The sequence below is a fragment of the Leptonychotes weddellii genome, chromosome 1 (genome assembly GCF_054177405.1).
Source record: "Leptonychotes weddellii isolate Sample4059 chromosome 1, ASM5417740v2, whole genome shotgun sequence".
NCBI classification, from domain to species: domain Eukaryota; kingdom Metazoa; phylum Chordata; class Mammalia; order Carnivora; family Phocidae; genus Leptonychotes; species Leptonychotes weddellii.
Window position 1 is genome coordinate 122,921,485 of NC_138369.1, and position 18,190 is coordinate 122,939,674.

At 38.9% G+C, this 18,190-nt stretch overlaps 1 pseudogene; it reads left to right on the forward strand.

Moving 5' to 3' along the window:
- The first annotated feature begins 1,418 nt into the window (after positions 1–1,418).
- LOC102731501 (homeobox protein NANOG-like) overlaps positions 1,419–18,190 on the forward strand; it is a 19,219-nt pseudogene continuing 2,447 nt past the window's right edge.

Genomic DNA, 18,190 nt, shown 5'->3' on the forward strand with positions numbered 1-18,190 from the left:
CTTGCAGATATCATATAATACTAACTACTAATACTAAATATAGGTCAGTGCTAAATTATGGCAATAAGTTTAATGACTTAGATGAAATGGACAAATTCTAGTTAAAAAGACTGGTAAAGATGAAGTGTTGGTGAGAATATGGAATAACTGGAATTTTCTTATATTGCTTGTGAGAATATAAAATAGTACAGCTGCATTGAAAAACACTATGATATTACCTTATAAAGTAAAATATATGTTAATAATATTTTAAAATTATATATAAATAATTATAATTGCATTATAATTATATACTTTATATGTGTGTTTATGTATGTTTATCATATGACTCAAGAATTCCACCCCTGGATATTTACCAAAGAGAAATAAAAGTATACATTCACACAAATAAATACACATATGCAGATATTCTTAGCAGCATTATATGTAATTGCCTCAAACTGGAAACAATTTAAATGTCCATCAACTGATAAATGAAAAAATAAATTATAGTATACCTATACATGGGATACTACTCAGCAATAAGAAAAACAAAATATTATTACACATAACAGGAATGAATCTCAGAACATTACATTAATTGAAAGAAGTAAAATATAACACTATGTACTTTATGATTCTATTTTTATGATATTCTATAAAAGGCAAATTTTTAGTCACAGAAAGCAAGTTAGTAGTTGCTTGAGACCTGCTTGGGGTGGGGCTGAATGACTTGGCACTAGGGAACTTTCTGTTATGTTGGAAATATTCTGCCTCTTGAAGATGATGGTGGTAACATGAGAATATTCATTGTCAAAACTCATTGAACGGTGTAGTAAAAATACATACATTATTATTGTCATCAGGTTATACATCAATAAAGTTGGTTTAAATGATTTTATTTTAGAGGTCAGAATGAGAAAAAAAAAAGTCTTTGTTTTACTCTTCTGGTAGCTCCATAACTTCCTGAGGCAAATGAATGCCCCCAACAAAATAGGTAAAAGGATCGGTACATTAAACAAACAAGTAATACTGAAGAAAGAAGCACACTAGTATATTGGAAAACTATTTTCTCCATTACAATCACTTCTATTTTCATTTATACAATAAACTTTGTCTTCTACCTAATGCTGATAAACCACTAATACCCGTTTATTAAATTCCTGTAGACAATTTAACAGGAAAGTATTTAGAATTCCAGGTACAATGAGTTAGTCCAGTTTTTGCTCACAGCCTCGCGACTGGAACTGACAAGCCACTTAATCATGTAGGTCACAATTTCCTTATCTGCACAATGGGGGATGGCACTTGATAACATCTAAGGTTCTTTTTAGATCTGATTTTCTGCAATTTCACATCAGTGTCCCTATCAAAAACAGTAGAGAGGAAACAACGCTCAACAAAGTAGCTGAATATAAATTCCTTCTCTGATTTAAGAGATGACTAAAGGCAATCGGAATGAGTAAGAGCTGAAGCAAACCATCAAACCTTACATGTGATCAATTTTTTAAAAGAGATTTTTTTTTGCCTTATTTTATTTAAGTTTTTGCTTTTTTTTTTTTTAAATTAAAGGGATTCATACCATTTTAAAATCAATCCTAGTATACCTGCCCTTCAAGGTTTTTCTGAAAACGTGGACGACGACAAAGGCATCAGGGAAGAAGACTATTTTCAAAGGAAGTAACTATGCATATTATTCTGGGAGTTTGTGATTTTATTATTCTTTGTACTAAATGTTTCAATTGTTTCTTTAATGTCAGGGATGACAGTTTCAAGGTTCTTCCAGTGACCCTACCGGAGATTTCATTTACATGATATAAAATTATATCAACAAATAGGAATGAATCTCACAAACAAGTTGCTGAGTGAAAGAAGCCAGACATAAGAAGGCATATGGATTATCCCTTAATGAAGTATCCTACAAAGGCAGAGAACATTTACTTCTGCTGTCAAGGAAGTGGTTGTCCTTAGGGTAAGGGGCTAGTGACTGGAAGGGAGCTCAATGAGACTTCCAGAATTCTGGCAACATTTTCTTTCTTCTGGTTGCTGAGTGTTTCTTTTGTGATAGTCCTTGAGTACAGTTATGACACATACTTATGAATGCATATACATTATATATAATAGTACAGTAATATATTCCATATAGTATCACAATTCTATATTTTTAAAACATGCTTGTAAACACAGGATTTCATCTGAGCCTCATAGCAACCTGTTGGGGCTAGTGATACAAGGACCATTATCATAATTTTAGACATGAAGGAAATGAGGCTTTGAAAATGCAGGTCAATTCAATTCAACTAATATTTCTTAAGTATTCCAGAAAGAGAAAATATACTGGATAGTAAGATACAAATAGTCCTTACAGTTAAAAAAAAAAAAAATGAAGTAATTTACTCCCAGAGCACATAGCTAAAAAGGGTCATGGCATTTTGGACATAGAAGGGACCCCAGACCCCATCAGTGATCTCCTCTTTTAGATGAGGGCGAGGCCAAGGGCCTGGACTTTGTCGTGGCCCTGATTTAGGGTGGATTACTAGTTTCAACACTTATTGACTGGGTGACCCTGGGCAAGTTACCTACCCTCTCTCTGCCTCAGTTCATTGATCTGAAGTGTAGTATTAAAAATATCCATCTTAAAAATAGCTCTGAGGTAAACTGTAAAATTCTGGGAGCAATCCTAGCACACCACCCAGCAACTAGTAGTTCTAAGTTACTATCTGTTCCCTTCACGTGATTTGAAGTGGCTCACAATCCAGCCCCTTTTTTAGCATGCTTTTCTGCTTCTCCAAATATGTAAAACGGAGGTGTGGAGTGTTAGGTACACTGGGACGTGAGGCACATGCTGGACAAGCCCTATCCACTTTCCAGGGAATCTGCGTGTGGAGCTCCTATGTTTCATAACCTGTGGTCCGGAGGGCCTCTGGCCCAGTGGGGAGGCAGAAGCTCTCTCCCTGGTGTTGATGGCAAGGCTGCGAGAGTGCAGATGAGTAATCCTTTCTGGGAGGAAAGCAGATACGGCAGCCTGGAAAGCACACTTTCGGAGAGGCTGAGTAGGAGGATAAGCTGAGATGAGCAAAGACCACCATCCTGGGTGTGTGATGCAAAGCCTCCAGAATGTGTCCAAATCCAATCCAGTGGCCGTCCTCATCAGGCTCTGCAGCCCTCTGAGCCCTGGCAGCTGTCATGGTGACTGATGTGCGACACCCTGACCTTTGCTGACACTGTCCTTCCTTCTTGTCTTTCACCCACTGCTGTCCCTGTTTTCCACATCATGCTGGCTGATGGCATATAGGTCTGTGGAGCAGCTTGGAGGAAATTCCCTTTCTCTGTTATCCCCGTCCTGGGACAGCAATCTCCCACTGGTTTAGGTGATTGATGGGAACTCTCATTCCAGTAAAACACTGCCTACTCCTCTGCAAGGGTCCCTCCCCACACCAGCCATTCTCCTAGTGCCTTTAAAGGAGGGCCAGACTCTTCAGAATATATTCCCCACCAATGAGGAAGCTCCCATGTGTCTTGTGAGGCAACTTCATCCCCAGTACTTCATCTGTTTCTCATGACAGCCCTCTGGGGGAGCCAAGCAAGGGTATTACTTCCTTTTCACTGGTGAAGGAAATGAGGTTCCAAGTGTCTCCTGAATTGTCCCAGGTGACATGGTAAAGTAAGTGGCAATCAGGATTAGAACTCAAGTCAACTGAAAACCAGCCCATGGACTATCACTATGCTGGCTCTCAATTCCACAGATGAAATTCTATGGCTCCTACTGCTTAGCAATCTGTTCTTCTCTAATTTGTATTTGTTCCAGAAAGTCTATGATCAAGAAGAGCTCTCTCCTGTACTTATCATATTTCATGAAATTGAGGAAAGAGAGTGCATGATTCAAATGGACGATCTGAGGTAGCTTCCAGAGTCAGTTTGAATGTCATCTTCAGGAAGCTATAACCAACAGCCTCAGTCTGGGATTGCCCCCCTCTCCTCTTTATGCTCTTACAGCACCCTGCATGCACATTTGCAATGCATGTGAATCAACCATTTATGCAATTCTCTTTCTCCCATAGACCCTTGAGTTCAGTGACCATGTCTTATTCATGTTTGTATTTTCTGGTGCCTGAACATGGCAAACACAAATGCTCGATTGGATGATTGACTGAATATAAAATAATGTATTCGATGGTATTGAGAGTCAAAAGGTATCTAAAGGTGATATACCTTGGCCCGAGAAAGACACATTCAAAGCCAGAAAGAGTAAGATGCAGGGACAGGATCCTTCTCCAAAGGATGGTCTGTGCTACTCAGTTCTGGGTTTCTACTGTATTGTGCAAGTTCTCTATCCTTTCAAATCATCCTGTTCAGTTATAGCTAAAGATAATAAAGGATGCCCCGATCTATGTTGCTGGATGAGTATCCCCCTCCAGAAGTACCTCTGAACATTCTTCAGAAAAGCTTCTATTTTCTATTATCCAGACTGCAGCCATCACCTGCAGTCCTTGGTTCACTCTCTGCAGTCTCACAGCCTCTTTGGTGGGCTACTTATCCCTGCTTCTTACTGATTCAACTAAGCACGAACGTGCCTCTTCTGCCACTCCCTAAGCATTGAGCATGAGGCTTAAAAACGTCTATCAAAAACATGAAGATAGCAAAAGGGAATTGCCAAGCCAGAAGGGGAAAACTAAATATTGGCTATTAGACAGCAATGCTTCCTGTAGCCTACCTACTAAATCGCATCACAAGGGGGCTGGGGCAGCTTGTGTGCCTCTTCGGCCTCTGGCCTCCCAACATGCTACATGGGTCTACTCTTCAGAGTTACTTCTACCAGATCCTTTCCTTGAGTATCAGTCTCTTACTCCCAACTCTGTTCTTTAGTCCTGCAAGAAAAAAATCTAAAAGGTTATTTTAATATAGAAAGGAAAAATTTTTGAGAAGATATAGCTCACTCCCTACTTTGATGATTCATTAGGCAGAATCTGTCAAGGCAGGTCTGAGGAATTTGCATTCGTATCCTTTCACTGGCACTGGCTACCCAAAGGCCAAAGTAGAGGTACTTATATGCATAACCAGAACATTCCACAGAGTGAACTCTCCCAGAAAAGAAAGTGGTATGCCTCAAAGGAAATTTTTACTTCTTTATTAAACCATAGGAAGAAAATTCACAGTAAGCTAAGACAACCTATTTTGTTCCAGTTTCTATCAATCAAATGTTCAGGTGTTCAGCCTTAAAGCACTTTTCCCAAAACTTGAGAGCTATCTGATCAGGTACGAATAGCCAATGGCAAATATTTAGGATCTGTGTGTATTATTAACAATAATTAACATTTATTGAGTGTGTACTATATGCCAGGGACTGTGTTTAGCATTTTACATGCATTCTCTTATTTAATCCTTCCAAAATCCTATAAAAAGGCACAATGATGCATTCTGGGTGTGGCTTAGGGTGCGGTTGGTTCGTTGCCCAAATCCTACCATTCATCCTTCCTCTTCTCCAGAGTTCCTAGCCAAAGAGCATATTCACCAAAGGATCAGCAGCCAAGCAGGAAAGAAAGTGCTGATATTATTAATGTCTGGGAAAGCCCACAAAGGAGAGCACAACGTAGGCCTGAGGCTTAGGAGAAGCAGCCCCAGCATCCACTCATCCTTTGCATAGAGGCTAAGACAAAGCACAGAGCGTGGTCAGCTTCCTAAAGGGATATCCAGAGTAAAAAAAAAGTGGGTCATGGAATCTAACTTTAAGACACTCTTGTTTCTCACAGTGACCCTCTTGGGTTCTAGTCAATTAGATTAATAATTCCTGCTCCCTAGGAGGGATCCAATGAGGTCAGAGAGAGGAGTGTGATCTAAGGGGGGAAGCTGAGGTCTCAAGGGGCTCTAGGAGTCTGGAATCTTCTTGTACTAAATTCTATGCAGAGGTACAGAGAATCTCTCTCTTACTGTTTCTTTGAGATGGGCTCTAAGGAAGTTCCACTGTGTCTTTAAGAGTTTTAGAAAAATCCGTTCCTTTCGTTTCTGTTTGCAGAGTCAGACACTGCTTGTGGGACAGGTGAGGAAGACCATGCCTGAAGAAGTATACTTCTCAGCCACCCCCTTCTATTCTGGTGTCTGATATTTTGAACCAAATGCCCTTGTAATTTATTTCTTGTGCCCAACACCAAGATTTCAAGATTTTACAAGATATTTCTGAATCCCAAGAACGGACCAGCTTTAATTCTACTGGAAAGGCTCATTAAGTATTGAAAACAGTTTCACTTTAGAGAGAGCTACATGTGTCTGATTATTAATATGCAAGGAAGGGGAAAATAAGTGCAAAGGAACCACATTGTTATCGGTCCTACAAGTGCTACCAAGTCCCCTATGCATCATGCTGTGGGAACATGTGAATGAAAGGCAGCCATAGACAAAAACACTTCTCTCATATATTTGCTGAGGATTGGACTTTTGACTTACCAGTCTTCTACCACTCATTGCTCCGTAGTCTCTATCACTCAGCTCTGTCCTCTGTCTTTATAATGCTGACTTGCTCAGGGTGTCTCACTGGACATCCTCCTGGTGCATCCTTCCCCAAACACACAATCAACTCTCACCCCTGTGGTCACCCATACTTCTGACTTAGAGACGTCTTCTGTCAGTTTTGGATTCATGGAATGGACTCAATTCCTCGTAGCCCTCTAGCAGGGAAAGGAGTATTGTACAATTCTGGTGTTTGATAGTTCAAATTTGCAACTGTTTGCTGATTCAAAAACAAAACCAGAAAACAAAATTAACAACCCAGATTTTCGGTATCAGAACATCATGACTTAAACAAGAAAATAGTTCTTTAATAATTCCTTCCAATCTTCTCTTGCTAAACATCTATTGTATGCAAGCTTTCACCATATAATGGTGATAGTGACTCTATACAGCTGGATAAGATGCAGAACTTCAAAGAGTACTAATAAGGAAATATACATGTACTGAATTCAAGATAATTTATTTGGATACATAACATGTACATTAACAAGAATGACTAAAATAAAAGGCAGTATGATGTAAGGGCCATGAAAATATGTAAGAAAGTTGCTTATTCCAGCAGAGGCAATCAAGAAGGGTCTAGGAAATTTTTATTACATTTTGATATGAGTGGGGAATGGTGTTATTAAAAAATGGGAGGGCGCTTGGGTGGCTCAGTCGGTTAAGCGTCTGCCCTCAGCTCAGGTCATGAGCCAAGGGTCCTGGGATCAAGCCCTGCATCGGGCTCCCTGGTCAGTGCGGAGCCTGCTTCTCCCTCTGCTGCCACTCTCCCTGTCTGTGCTCTCTCACTCTCTCTCTCTCTCAAATGAATAAAATCTTCAAAAAATAAAAATAAAATAAATAAAATAAAAAATGGGATTATTTTTGCAAGGACTCAAGCCCTTGCAAAGAGAGAGTTGAATTCAGTGTTCATTTTGACCTGAACATAGAATTTGTTGAGAGAAAAAGTGAGTATAAGCATAGACCTACACTCAGAGTCTAAAAATGGAGAGCTTGGTTGCTGATGTCAAAAATTTCAAATTCCATTTCAGAGGTGGTCAAAAGTCTTTGAAGTGTTCCCATCAGGGGAGCGCTGTGATTAGAAAATGATAGGGATTCTCAAGATCCTATCAGCAGTGTGGAGAAGAGAATGAGAGACAGACAAGGAAAGAAGCTGGAAGAGCAGTTGGAATGCTCTTCGAACAGCCTAGGGGTCAGGTGGGCATGTACCAAAAAAACAAACGAGCAAAAAACTCCAACAGCTTTCTGGGGTAAACTTTTATAATGACTAACATCTACTTCTTGTTTTCTTCTTATAAAATTCATTTTATCTCATTGCAGAAAGTTACAAAAATACGGAAGAAAACAAAGTGAATTGATGACTTCCCAATTAAGAACATAGTAGTTCATATTTGTATCTATTTCCTTCTAATTTTTTATCTATGTAATTAAATTTTCCAGGGTTAAGATTATAACACACATTCAAGTATTTTTTAAAAATTTTATGTCATAAACATTTTCCATATATGTTCATTATTATCTTCATGGTATTGAAAGATTTTATTTCTTTATTTACTTATTTATTTATTTAGAACATGGGGGTTGGGGAGAGGCAGAAGGAGAAGAGACAGAATCTCAAGCAGACTCTGTGCTGAGCATGGAGCCTGATGCAGGACTTGATCCCATGACCCCAAGATCATGACCTGAACCAAGACCAAGAGTGACACTTAACCAACTGAGCCACCCATGTACCCCTGTGTTCATTATTATCTTAATCATCTTTTAGAAATATGACAGAAAATTGAATAGAAAAATTTTAAGTGATTATGACTGTCAATCATGTTAAAAATGAAAATATAAAGGCATAAAGAAGAAAACAAAATGGAGCTATAATACCACCATTTAGAGATAATACCAGTGAATATTCTTGAAGTATATTTTAAGCATTAAAGGGTTTTAAAAATTGGTATGTTACTGTATAACATGCTTTATAACTTTTTTTGCTTGTGATAAAAATCATTTAGAAGTGTTTTAAGTGTTGCATAATGTCATATAGCTATACCATCACTTATTCATACCTGACAGTAACTATAATAATTTATTTATGATTCGGAGGCAAAACTATACTCAAAGCAGACTATTTCTTAATGTTCTCATTACCAATCAAGAAAGAAAGTCACCAAGCATAAAAGATAAGAAGTTAGAAAGACACCAATAAAATGAACTTGAAAAAAGTAGCAGAAAGGATTAAAGGAAGATAAAATCAATTACCAATGGATTGGGAAACAGAAAAACAATAGACAATAAATAAATAAAGTTGGTAACACTGCTCTTTGAAGCAAACAACTTTTGGGCTTCAATCCTGGACTGTGTGGATCCTTCTTCCAGCTCCATTGACAACTGTCATGGGGGAACATTCTCAGTCAGCCTTAATTCCTGGCTTCCCTTACTTCCTCCGTATCAGTGATTTGATTTTTAAATAATCCATAAATATGCAATTCACCTTGGAGATTAAATAAATACAATGAGATTTTACAAAATTAGGATGTTGCTATTTCTTTTTTTTTATTTATTTTTTATTTTTTTATTTTTTTTTAAAGATTTTATTTATTTATTTGACAGAGAGAGGCACAGCGAGAGAGGGAACACAAGCAGGGGGAGTGGGAGAGGGAGAAGCAGGCTTCCCGCCGAGCAGGGAGCCCGATGTGGGGCTCGATCCCAGGACCCTGAGATCATGACCTGAGCCGAAGGCAGACGCTTAACGACTGAGCCACCCAGGCACCCCGAATGTTGCTATTTCAACTTAAAAATATTTTAGACTAAAATACATCTTAGATAAGTCATATCTCACATATATGAAAGATACATCTTAAAATCTCAAGAATACATTCCAGAGTTATAGGCTCTTGAACAGGCTTTAAGTTTGGGGAAAGGTCTTAAGCTTCTTTCTTAGATTACTTCCATGAGGAACAAAGAAAACAGAGGAATAGTCTTGTTTCAAGAAGGAGGCAGCAGAAAGAGTAGCTCAGACAAGGCATCGTAACACGAGTCCAGTGTCAAACTCCATCAAACTCCTGCTTTCATATTGTTTCTCCACCCTTACTGCCCCATGGACTTGGATGAGCTAATCTCTCTGCACCTGTTTCTTCAACTGTAACACAAAACACTGAGGATGCTGTGCTTTCAAAAGACTCTGAGAGACAGGAAGAGAAAGTACCATTCTGAAAAACACTTACCAGCAACCACTTTTAATGATTTTACAATCCAATAAGTTCATCTTTGCTTCATATCCTTTAAAAAAAATCTTTACAAGCCTAGCTTACTGAATTTATAACAGTTTCAGATAGGACACCAAGAACCAGCAGGATTCTAAAAGCACATTTGGAACCATGAAAGTGGTCAATTGTTATGATGTGATTTCTTGTCTTTTAATGTTTGTGGCTTCATGATATTTCCCCACAACCTGACTTGAATCTTCTTTATTGAGATTACACTTTGAGATCAGGATTTTTCTATGAGGAAAAGGCAGCCATGCTTAACGGCATGTTATGTTTCTTTCTTATGTTTAATGGCAAAAAAACTCATTTGTTCAGTCATTGAGATGTGGTTTCTGAGGGGCGTCTGGGTGGCTTAGTCATTAAGCATCTGCCTTCAGCTCAGGTCATGATCCCAGGACTCTGGGATCGAGCCCCGCATCAGGCTCCTTGCTCAGCGGGAAGCCTGCTTCTCCCTCTGCCTCTGCCCCTGCTTGTGTTCCCTCTCTCACCGTCTCTCTGTCAAATGAATAAATAAAATCTTAAAAAAAAAAAAAAAAAAAGATGTGGTTTCTGACCTTGGGGCTTTTACAATTTATAAACAGGGAACGCAATACAAAGCACAGAAACAACAACAACAACAAAATAGATCAGACTATTCAGAAAAAGGCTTCATCTGAATTGAAACTAGAATGCTTCTTTGGGAAAGTGATAATTGAGCTGTGCCTTAAAGAGTATAGTATTGTAGGAGTTTTATGGGATAGGGGAGGGTGTTCCAGCTCGAAGTGAGGTAGGCCTTAAAAGCCTCATTTCATTATTCTAGGCAGTGAGGGTAAATTATTTTAGATTCATATGAAAACCTGTGACATGATACAACCCATGTTTTGGAATATTCTTTTGGCCCCAAAGTGAGAGAGAAGAGGCAGTAACATCATGTTGTGCCCTCCTTGCTCGGACAGAGGTGGGAGGGCCTAGAGAGCAGCAACATTGTGGAGGGGAAGTGAGAGGCCTGTGGGCCTCTGTGTATGTAACAAATGTGTAACAAATGCTACCAAAAGAAAGCTTTCTCTTTCATTAATGCCATCTCAAAGACGTGAAACACAGTTTGCTGGCATTGATTTGCTTTTATTTACCTTCTCTAAAATAGCTGGCAGTTTCCGTACAAATGATATCTACTTGGCATGTTAAATTGCTGAGACGTTTTCTTCCCTCGGTGGGTAAATAGGCATGCCTGACTAAATCTGGAAAGTCCTGCTGTGTGAATGCAAGAATACTTTCCACAAAAGCCTTAGACTGGGCCATATCCTTGTGTCTTTGTAATTGTTATTGTTGTTGTAATACACTAAAAATGTGGTGCTCACTATGGAACGCACCCAACCCTCTGCCTGGATGTGAGTTCTTGCAAGAAAACATCACTACCTATCCTCACAGAAAGACTGCAAGTCTATTTTGCTCCAAGAGTGGAAGACAACTAATGCTTGAGCAATTTAGACAAAATAGCTATTTTTAACCATGGTATCAGTAGAGATGTTTCTTTCTTTTTCACTTTTTTCAACAAAATGGTTGTAGTTTATTTTAGGAGTAATCCGTTTTATCACAGATAGTACAACGTTTCTGAGTACAAATTAGTTATTTTTGAAGTATAAGTTCTGCTCTTTTGTAAGCTTTCTTTCTGTGCCAAACCCTAGTACTGGGTAGTATTTGGTGATTGATTTTGCTACATCTCTCTCAGATCTAAATTTAGACATGAGAATAATAAAGATAAAATAGAACATTCATTCCAAAAGACATTTAATGAATACCTCCTATCTTCTAGGCATTGTACTAAATGCCAGCTGTGCAGTTAACATGGCCCTTGCCCTCCAGAAGCCTACATTTTCACAGGAGTTTAAGCTATGCACAAAAATATCTCTATTATAATTTATAATACTATGTGTGTCTATAAGGAAAGTACTGGAGCACAGAGAATGTTTATTCCATTAGAAGAAAACAAAAAAATATTCATAGAGAATATGACATTTTAGATGGGTCTAAACAATAAGTGGGGAAATGGAAAGAACATTCTAGAATGAGTAAAGAGCATGTGCAAAGAAGTTAAAGTGCAAAGTGTCTTGGGAAGAGAGCATGTGCAAGTAGAAAAAGCACAGAGAGACAGACCTGTGTCTGAGCCCTGCTCACCCCTCCAAAACCTGAGGAACCTTGGGCAAGTTAGTCAATCTCTCTTGAAAACTGAGATACTAATACCTGTCTTGAAGTATATTCTTTGATTAAATGAGATAATGTACGTAAAAGCACCTGGAACCTTGAACATGCTCAGTAAATATAGTCTGATGTTATTCAAGAGGAAAACATTTCCTTGGGGTAGAACATGGAGTGTCTGGGTAAGAACGGAGAGGGAACTGAGATCGAAAAGATAGGTTGGGACCAAATCATGTGAAAGTAAAGCTAAGTAGTTTAGATTTTATTCTGAGGGCAATCGAGCCATAAACTTTTTAAGCAGGTCTTGGCTGTGGTCAGACTTTTGTTCTAGAGAGGTCAACTTGGGACAGGGATGAGAATAGACAGAGGAAGAGGGAAGCTAAGCATAGACTGGAAAGCAATTGTAGTGACTCAGGTTGGAGAGGCTGAGGATTTGAACTCTCATTGTTTGTATACTAGAGGGAAGGAGCGGACCCCCACAAGAAATGTAATGCACAAGCATATACCAAATTGTCAGGGTTTGGGGACTACTAGTATGTGTGGAAGTGAATCCTAAATTATCTCTCAGTGAAACACTGAGGAGTACAGGCTGCTTGGTATTTTCTTCTGCAGTAGCACAAATACATCTGCTTACTCGTCCAGCTGCTTGGAGTTGGAAGAAGCTAAACCCACATTGAGAGGAACATGGCTATTTTCTGCTGCTAAGTCATTCCTCAGCACGTGGGAGTGTAGAAGGAATTTAATTGTGCCATCTCCTAAACCTTTTGGTGTTTATCAACAGAACCTTGACTTATTGGGAGAGGGGAGGTTGAATCATCTAGTAGATTCCACCCTCATTTTACAGATGAAGACACTGAACTCAGAAACAGGAGGTGACCTATCTCAGAATCAAAGGTTGTGCAAAACACTAGAGCCAGTATTCAAACCCAGGATTTCCATTCTTCGCCTATTGCACTCTTTTTACACCCTTGATATGAGAAATTGCCGAGAATGCAGGCAGACATCTCTAATAGCTACAGGGTGAGCATTAACTTTGTCTACCTCCATCTGCACAGAAATGAAGTGAATTGTTTAACTTTCCTTTTAAACTTAAATGCTACTGAAGGTCAATCAAATGGAGCTAAAATACCTTGTAGTTTCTATGTAAATTAATAGTGAAAATTAGTTGATTTATATCATAAAATATAAAAAAACTGCAAGGGCACATTGCTGGAGTGAAGTCAGGCAAAATAATTTAAATGATCAATTTGGATATAACCATTTTACCTATTTCCTTTCCATCTTAAACAGTATATTTGGGAACCATTCAAGAATAACTGGTTTGGAATCATCATAAGTAATAAGAATCACAGAATTTTATGTCTGGAAGTGTCTTTGGATAGGATCTGCTGTTTTTGATCCCCCATGTGATGAAATATCTAGAGTGTGGTCATGAGATCTTCCAGTAGGTTAGGTAGAATGAATACAAACCTACTGGGGGCCTCTGGTTTAAAGGTGGAGCTATATATCTTAACCTTATAGCTATATATCTATACTTAAGAGTATTTAATGTAGAAGGAAGTTTTAAAAATGGGCCAGGGGCACCTGGATGGCTCAGTTGGTTAAGTACTGGACTCTGGATTTCAGCTCAGGTCATGATCTCAGGGTCCTGGGATGGAGAACCCCACATCCTTGGACTACCAGCTCAGTGGGGAGTTTGCTTGTTTCCCTCTCCCTCTACTCCTCCACCAACTTACGCACATGCATACATGCTCTCTCACTCTCTTTCTCTCTCTGAAATAAATAAATCTTAAAAAAAAATAAAAAATAAAATTGGGCCAGATGCAAAGTGCAATAAACATTGCTCTCTGGGGCAGAGAAGAAAACAATGGATTGGGGAAAAATTGATCTGGGTTTGAATTGCAGTCTTTCACTGCCCTGGATTAAGTCTCTCTGTCCCTGTTGGTGGTGGTGGTATTTTGTTTCAGTTACCTCATTTGTAACCAGGTGATCACTATGAATGTCCCTTCAACTTCTAACCTATGATCTTGTGGTTCTTCCACTGAAGATGAGTTACTTGAAACAGAATTCAAAATAGGCTGAATTATGAGTGACCCAATGTCACTCAGAAAATCAAACATTCAAATTCACTCTCATTTCAATCTATTTATTTTTTTCATTTTAAAAAGTGACATTTAACTAGTACTTACTAAGTGCCAGAGTATGTGTGAAGCACATTATTAGATGTGTTCACTCATTAAATCTTTCAACTCCATGAAGTAGGTACTCTTTGGTCTTAACAACTTCTTCACATCATAGGATATTTTTGTCTTGTATCTAATAGGAAACTTAAGCAGCCTTGCTAGTGTTACTGTAGGCAGGATGTGAATCCAAGACAGCCATCTGAAAGCATTACCAGAGCATCTCTCTTGACTGGAGAGAGCTCATTGGCTATGCATGTTTTTGCCCTGACCAATGATACAACCTCCTGCCCAAAGTTACCAGTATCACTAGGTTGGCAACAAGTCTTTGGAAGTTTACATCATCCCTATATTTTTGAAGTTACTAAATGTGAAAACTATCATGACCTCAGTGTTCCCTTGCTGAGCCAGATTCATAACATTACCACCACCTGCTCTTCCAAAGGTTTCCATTTAATGCAGGTTTAAAAATAAGGACTCTGAACTCTCTCTTGCTTTCTTTAGAGAAAAGGTGTAAGTCTGGTTGGAGTGTTTAAGAAATTCCAGGGTGATGCAGTGGAAAGAACTTGTCTCAGCTCTGCCACATGACCTTGGTCAAGTCAACCTCACCAACTTGCAATTTTCTCCATCTCTATAACAGAGTGATTGAAGAAAATAATTTGGTTGGAGGAGAAGGGATCTGAAGCTGATTACATATAAATTTATTGGTCTTTAAAATCCACACAAAACCTTTAAAAAACTCAAATGTACAGTAGTTGGTAAAACATGTCCTAGCTACTGCAATGCTGAAAGAAATCTTTTAACTCCTTTTTGTATCTTCTTCCCTTCTTCCCACCCTCCCTTCCTTCTTCTCCCCCCCGCCCCCTTTTCTATCCAGACAGTACTTTAGGTGCTAGGGATACTGTTGTGAATAAAATAGGCAAGGCTTCTCCTGTCATGGAGCACACATTCCCGTGGCAGAAAAGAAAAAGGTAGTAATAAGTAACCCAATAAATAAAGTAATTTAAAGAGGTAATAGGGGCAGTGGACAGAATACAGTGGGAAAAATAGGTTTAAAACTGGTGGTTGTAAGTAGAGGCATTTAGATTTTAGAGAGGATGGTGGGGATGAATTTCTCTGAAGAGGAAACATTTTGCTGGAGAATGGAATGATAAAATGGAACTGGCTTGTTCTGGGGGAGAACATCACTGAGAAAACATGGCACATGCAAAGTGGCTGAGGGAGGCATGAGTGTGGCCTGGTCAAAAAAACAGAAAGAAGGCCTAAGGTCAGGAGTATGGTGAACATGGAAGAGAGTTGAAGATTCTCTCAGTGGAGAGGTGGGCATCAGCCAGGCCATGCAGAGCATCTTGAGTTTAGTTTTTATTCCAAGTATATTTGAATGTTATTGAAGTGTTTTAAGTAGAGGTATGGTATTTTTCACATTTTTTATTTTTTTTTAAGTAGGTCCCATGCCCAATGTGGGGCTTGAACTCACGAACCTGAGATCAAGAGTTGCATGCTCTACTGATGGAGCCAGCCAGGCGCTCCTATAGTCACATTTTTAAATGACTGCTCTAACTGCAATGGATTATAAGAGCTAGAGTAGAAGCAGAAAGACAAGTTAGAAAATATAAAGTAAGTGATTCAGGATCATTCAAAACCTAGGATCCAGGGAATGGGAATAAACTGAAGGCTGATTGGAAGTGGTACTTGAACATGAATCTGGTTTGAATGCCTCCAGTAACATGTAACCCATTATTTTTTAAGATAACCGACTTTATTTTTAGACAACTCTATCTCTGAGAAACTACCTGCCACAATCACAGAATACGGTAAGTGCGTATTAAGTGTTATTTCTCTAATCTTTTCCTTATAATGTTTATGTATCAGCCCTAGATTCATCCTTTTTGGTCATACCCAAAAGACCCTAATTATAACCCCCTGCATGTATGGAAACTGACTGAACATCCCCTTTTCCTTTAATTAGTCTAACTGTGCACACATTCATACTCATTTAGTGACAGGACAACAGCCATTGCCCTGTCCTGCAGCCTATTTACTGTAGGTGTACAATTCTCATTACACATATGCTGGAATCATGCTGTGACTAAAGTGTTATTGGGCTTTGCCTAACTAGATGTAGTGAGAAGGGCCTAGGTGTTTGGTAACTTAGGCTGGGTCAGCTCTTTATCAATTACCAAATCCCACTACTTGCTAGAGAAACAGGTATGTCCCTCAAGCTAAACCAAGTAGGCTGCCCCTAAATAGCTTTAGTCACACAGTGGACCAGAAGACAGCATATGCTAGGTGAATGGGGACATGTCCCCTGTTCTAGCCATACGGAGGGTTGGGGCTCTGTCTGGAAAGTGAGGAACCAAGCAAAAGGTCTAGGAAGTTGCCGAGGACCCACAGCTGTGATATAGCCATTTGGGGAGACTGGTGTGCAATAGCTCAGAGCTTCAATTTTTTGAAGCCTATTTACTAATAAAATTGTCAGATATTTGTACTATGTAAGCTAGACTTTTTTCTGCTTCCTGTTTTTTGTTCTCTTTCAATTGGCCTTTAGTATTGATAAAGTAATTTTGAACAATTCTTTTTTTTAAGATTTTACTTATTTTATTGTTTTTTAGAGAGAGAGCTTGCATGAGTGGGGGGAGGGGAAAGGGAGAGGGAGAAGAAAAGCATCTCAAACAGACTCTGCGCTGAGGCATGGAGCCCAACATGGGGCTTGTTCTCACGACCCTGAGGTCATGACCTGAGCTGAAACCAAGAGTCAGATGCTTAACCAACTAAGCCACCCAGGTGCCCCAATTTTGAACAATTCTATCTTATCTCAGATATTTTCTGGGGTATGGAATCACATCTGGCCTAGAATATTAAAGGGTAAGCACCTCATCTCTGAGATGCAGCATTATGGGCAAAGAAATGATCAGGAGTCCCCAAAAGAATGGTTGGGCTAAAGGGGAGAGAATCTGGTGATCCTTTTCTCTGTACTTTCCCAGATAAACATTTTGCTTTGATTCTTACATCTTGTGTTTTATTTTAAATAAGTGAAGGCATTTCCCTTGCATCCTCACCATCCTGGTCCCTTTTCTAAATAGGTGCTCTAGTTCAGTTGTTTTCAAACGTGAGGTCCTCAGGCCAGGAGCATCAGCAACATCTGGGAATTGTTAGAAATGCAAATACTTAGACTCCAGCTCGACCTCTGAATGTGGCACTCTTGGGGTAAGGCCCAGAAATTTCTGTTTAACAAGCCCTGCCAGATAATTCTGATACACACTCAAGTTCAGAAATTCCCTGCTCAAATTGGTCCAAAGTGAGGAACTCAGAAGAGTCCCACACTTCACCTGAATGAAGCCGAGCAAGAACTCTTGCGCCTCCTGTGGACTGGAGGTCAATCTAGGGTTAGAAGCCGGTTCCCTAGGGTTCTGGGTCACAACTCTTTACATTACGTCATGCTCTGAACCTCAATCCCGGTAAAGAATCACAATGCTAAAGATCACTGCTCACATTATCTTTCCTTTAGTTTTGTAGGTTTGCCAAGCTGAAAAGGAAATAGTGGTTGGTAATTTCACATCTGGAAGTAGAACTTAAGAAAATAATCAGACAAGTGCACACAAATCTGGGCACATAGATATTCACTGAGACATCATTTGTGACAGAAACTTAAAAATATCCTGGAACAACTGAAATGACCAACAGTGGAGAAACTGAAAAAATAATTTTGTAATCTATCCAAACATTCTAATACAGTACAGCCATTAAAACTTATGTTTTCCTATAATACATACTGATATGGAAAAATACATGCTATCAAAGTGCAAAAGCAGAATATGAAACTGGATATTTACAATAATCCTGATGTTTAAAACAATTATGACTGGAGATTGTATTAATAGACTGTATAAGTATAGAAAAAAATGGAAATGTATCCACATTTTAGAGGTATTAGTCACTGAGTAACAGTATAGTGGTGACTTTTTCTTCTTGCTTTTCTTTCTGTTTAACATTTCTTCAATGATTTAATTTTTTCAGCTTCATTATGAAAAAAAAAAAAGCTCATGAGTGGTTATCCCATCAAGCCTACTCATACTGTTTTCTTTTTTTTTTTTT